The sequence below is a fragment of the Chaetura pelagica genome, unplaced genomic scaffold (assembly GCF_000747805.2).
Source record: "Chaetura pelagica isolate M959 unplaced genomic scaffold, ChaPel_1.0 scaffold356, whole genome shotgun sequence".
In the NCBI taxonomy this organism is placed as follows: Eukaryota; Metazoa; Chordata; class Aves; order Apodiformes; family Apodidae; genus Chaetura; species Chaetura pelagica.
The window spans coordinates 4,870,048-4,874,810 of record NW_009953964.1 but is presented as its reverse complement, the minus strand read 5'-3'; positions in this window follow the sequence as shown (position 1 = coordinate 4,874,810).

Sequence of the window (4,763 nt, the reverse complement as noted above, 5' to 3'; positions counted from 1 at the left end):
GGTATGTGGCCTCTGGCCAGACCTTTAGGAGGGAAGGGGAAGGCAGATCTTCTGTAGGGAGTAACCAGATCTGGGAGAGAAGCGTTCACTGCAGTGCCTGTTTGGTCCCTGAAAGCTGCTTCGCTCCCTCTGGCCAGGCTGGGCTGGAGCCTGGGCTGGATCAGGAGAATCTTGGTCCTCCCCATCTATCCATGTGTCACCAGAGATTCAGTTCTTGGGGCAGGCTGTACCTTTGGAGAGAGTTTTGCTGGGAGCACCAACATATCCCCCACCTCTTGCCCATCAACCAGCATGGCAACCAAGCAGTGTAGCAGCTGATGTGTGCATGGGGATACAGGGAGCAACACAGCCATCTCAGAAGGAAGCCCTCCTTCATCTGGCAGCAGATGCTAAGGCATGAAGCTGGATGATTCTCAGCTCAGAGTCTTTTATTCAGTGAGCAAAACCATCCCTTCATACACCCACAGATGCTGCTTGAGAGAACTTGCACTGGCCCAGTTTAGCCCTGGGAGAGGAGTGGGTTGGACCTGCTGGGACACAGGGTGCTTGGCAGGGAGAGCTGAGGGACCAAGCATGGATGGCTTCCCTTCCTTTGCTTTTGAAAAAAGAAAACTCACCATGCAGGCAGTGACTTATGTGGTGATGGCTGCTTGCAGGGGGCTACATATAAAATCCCTCACATCCCTGAGGATGCTGCCAGTTGAAAGCTTTTATAGCGTTTTAAAAATAGGCACAGAGGGGGAGAGAATGAGGAGATGGATAGGTAGGTGGATCCCTAATAAGGAGAGAAGAGGAAACAGCTAGAGAAGGAATGGAAAGACTCTAGTGAACGGCATGTGAGTGATGACTGAGGGAGGGGATGGTGTGGTCATACTGAGCTGCTGAGCTGCATGCCCAGCGGGAATGGGAAATCCTATAAAAAGCCTGGCTGTGAGATGTGCTCCTTGCACGTGCCGAGGAGAGGGATGGGGTGAGCATCAGCTTGGGCTGTCTCTCCTGTGGGTGCTCACAGTATTCTACAAGTAGCTGTTAAAAATAATCTCAGACTTGTGGATGGCCTAGTCTGGCTGCTGCTGCTCTTGCATGATTGCCCAAACAGCTCCAGGCTCATCTGTATGTCATTCCTGCCTCAAGGCTCAGGCTGATGGCCTTGCCTGGGAGCTGGTGGATGAGATTGGTCCTGGCTCTGGCTTTCCCTGTGGTGGCTTCTACCTGGGCTGTGCTGGAAAGGTATTGAGAGCTGCATCTCTGCTGTCTTCTGGCTTTCTACTGCCTGACAGCTTGCAGGAACCAGAAGCAAGATCTGTGGCTGGGTGATGGGGTATTTACCCAGTGTCTGGCTGGAGCAGTGGTCCCAGAGCCACTGGCAGGAGGTCCCTTCAGCAGAACAGCCCTGCTATGTTTTGTGTCGCTGCCAGCAAAGAATCTCCTTGGTCCCATGTAATGGCTCCAGGCCCTTTCCTATGCTTGTGGCAGCTCTCCCCATCACTCAGGGAAGATTACACAGAGTGTCTCCAAGAAATGCTAATTGCTTTGGCTTGCACTTGGTACAGCAGAGCCACTGGGCATCCAGAGATCTTAGTCAGCTTAGAGATCTGCCACATTCTTCCTTTCCTTCCCCTGGAGAGCCAGTGGAGATCTGCTGTGGTAGTTGCTGATGCCCACATCACTGGGTCCCAGCTGAGCTGCATGCTTGCACCCAAGCTGGCCCAGACCCATGGTCCCATTTACCTGTTGGCACGAGGCACGTTGGGTGCTCAGCCCCGGCAGGCACCGTGCAGGCTCAGACACCCCTCATGCTGGAGGAGGAGCTGTTGGAGAGACAGCAGGAGTTTCCCATCCTGAGGCATGAGGATGGAGCTCGTACTGTGGCAGAGCCATCAGTGCTGCTTTACTGTCTGTTCTCCCAGACCCCTCAGCTGCTGCTGCCTGGCCCTGCTCTGCCACAGGCAATGAGAGCTCTGCACAGCCAGGCTTGCTCGGTGCAGGCTGCTGGGAAGTGTTCCTTGGCTTTGCCCCTGCTTGAACTGCAGGGGAAAAAAAATGCAGCTAACAAGACTCCTCTGTCAAACTTGCCAGCCTGTCACATCCAGACCATTTCCCTCTTCCTTGCTTTCTTGTCTTTTTTTTTTTTATTCCTCATAATCTAGACAAATATGGTGAAGTTGGAGAGCTTGTGCTGCCCAGTCCTTGTGCTGGCCTCTTGCAAAGGGATGCCACTCACCTGTGTGCCAATCTCGGTGTTTCTCAACACCACAGCTTTTTTTTTTTTTTTAATGCTGTAGAACAGGAGCTGAAGTCTAAGCCCAGCCACCCTTGTGGGTGCTGAGTTCTCTGCCCTCCCTCCTTCACCAAACCATGTGGCAGCTCTCACCTGGGAGGGGTGGAGAGGTGCCCTGGCTGGCTTCTGCTGGCTCTGAGGAGCCTCTCAGCTGCTCCAAAATAACTTCTGGAGGAGCAGTGGGTGGTTCAGAGCCAGCAGCATGGTCCTTGCTGGCAAATGCCTGTTACCCTCCCCAAGGCAGGAGGTGCCCCAGCCCCTGCTCCCACCTCTCCTGCCCTTTGCTGGGCTCTGCTGTGAGAGCATCCTGTGGCACGTGGCAGAGCAGGGCTTGGCAGGACAGGTCATCTGTGGCTGCCCCAGCCCCCTCTCCCTGCTTGGCTGGTCAGGTGGCATAAAGGGTCCAGTTTGGGAAATCATTTTGTTCCTTGTTGGGCAGTTTTTGGCTCATTTCAGGCCAAAGCATGCACAACAAAGCCTGTGTTCATTTTCCCCTGTTGAAAGGGCACTTGTTCCCTGGAAAGTGCCAGCTCTGCTGGGCCTGTTGATTGCCTGTTAATTGTCACTAATGAGGAGCTGGGAGATGTGGCTTCCAAAGGCTTCTGGGGACAGGCTGCCACTTTGGCTTGGAAGGGACATGTCGGTGGGGAAGGGAGCTGTGACCTCGGCGTGGGTGAGTTGATCTGCATGAAAGGGTTTGTTGCCAGAGAATGCCCCAATTCCTGTGCCTGTGGCATGGGATGGCAGTGCTTAGCCCTGACTCTGGAGTGGAGAGCAGGGAGGGTTAAGAGGATCTCTGGTGCTTACTGTACACAGATGGATTTATTTACGCATATATATAAATATATACAGCAGGGAGGTGAGATGGGGGGGCTAAACCCACCCTGTCTGGGTGGGAGGGTTAAATCTCTGTGGCTGGTCTGTGGTGGGAGCACAGAGCTGCTGGGCAGCAGGACCTGATGCCAGAGCTTGGCCGTTTGCCTCCAGCCCGAGGTTTGAAGGCTGTTTTTCTCCCAGCCCCGCTGAAAGGCACCCAAGGCTTTTAGCAGCAGGAGCAGACAGAGCCCCCCCGCCTTTTGAAGTCGGGTTTCTGGGCGTATGCAAGAGCTGAGGAGAGCACGAGTGCGGGAAGGAGGAGGGGAGAGGATTACGTCTGTGCCAAAACCCCTCGTACGCTCATGGGAGTTTATTGTTCTAGATGTGCCTCATCCTGCCACATCCCCCCCTCTCCCCAGCCTGGTTTGTCTCCGCCCGGCTTGGCACCTCTTTGCCCTGTCACTGGGCCACCCCATGTCCTACCAGCAGAGGCTCAGGATGTGGCTGGGGGGGATATTAAGCCCCCTTTGAGAGTGCTGTGCTGTGTGAGCACGGGTGCAGAGATGTGCTTTTACCTGCCAAGCCTGCCCTGGGATGCAGTGGGGATGGGTGCTCCTCACCCTCAGCAGCAGCTCTCCTGGTGCCCATCACCTGCTGCCCTGCTCCTGTAGCATCTGCACTAATTGCTTCAGTGGATTCTCTCATCTTCTCTTCAGCTAAAATGGCTGAGCTGTTTTACTCAGTACTTTTCCTGGGAGTTTTCTCAGTTTTTCTCCTATTCCCTACAGGCTTTCTTGTACAGTCAGCCTGCTGGCCACCTCCCACTCCTTGGGTACCTGCTGTCAGCCCCATGGTCAGTGGGCTGAGGCACCACCCTGGCACTTGCTATCCACCTGCAGGAGGCTGTTTCTATGTTTACTGGCCCAGTCTTGTGGGGTGGGACCTGGCTATTGTTCCAAAGGGCCTTTGGAGGGGCTATTGCTTGGAGGTCTTGGCAGTCTGGTCTCTGAAGTGCCTTCCTGGGGGCTCAGGGGATGCAGGCAGCCCTGCTCCACTTGGGAAGTAGCAGGACAAACAGCTGGTGCAGCTGGGCTGAGAAATGGGCCTGGACCCCAAAATTAAGGTGCAGGGGGATTCCTGGGCTGGCCTGCTGCCTGGGATGGGCTGTGGCCAAAGGCTGGGCCAGTCTGCCTGTGCCCGCAGAAGAGGGAAGGTGCTGAATAACCTGTCCCCAGGCACCAGCTGTCCATCACCTTAAGGGTCACTTCAGGGTTTGGGAGCTGTCTCGGGGCAGGCAGGGCCCCTTGCAGCGTCCTGGTGCTGCCCACCTGCACTGCAGGGGGGTGTTCCTCCAGCTGCCAGCCTGGGTACTGGCCATGCAGGTGTGCCATGTCCTGGATGGACCTTTGCTGGGACAGTGGCAGTGGGGCTGAAAGACACCATCTTGGTGTCATCTTGGGTCATCTTGTCATCCTGGGTCACCTTGCTGAAGGTCATCCCAAGGTGAGCAGCCTAAGGGCATTTCCCCTCTCTTTACTTGTCCTCAGTGCTTGTAATTTCCTACTCTGTCGCTCCCTCCTGCCCCAGCCTTTGCTCCATGACTGTAGGCTCTTTCTCTTTCCTTGGCTTTTGCTTTTTCAACCCCTTTCTTCTCTTTTCCTTTTCA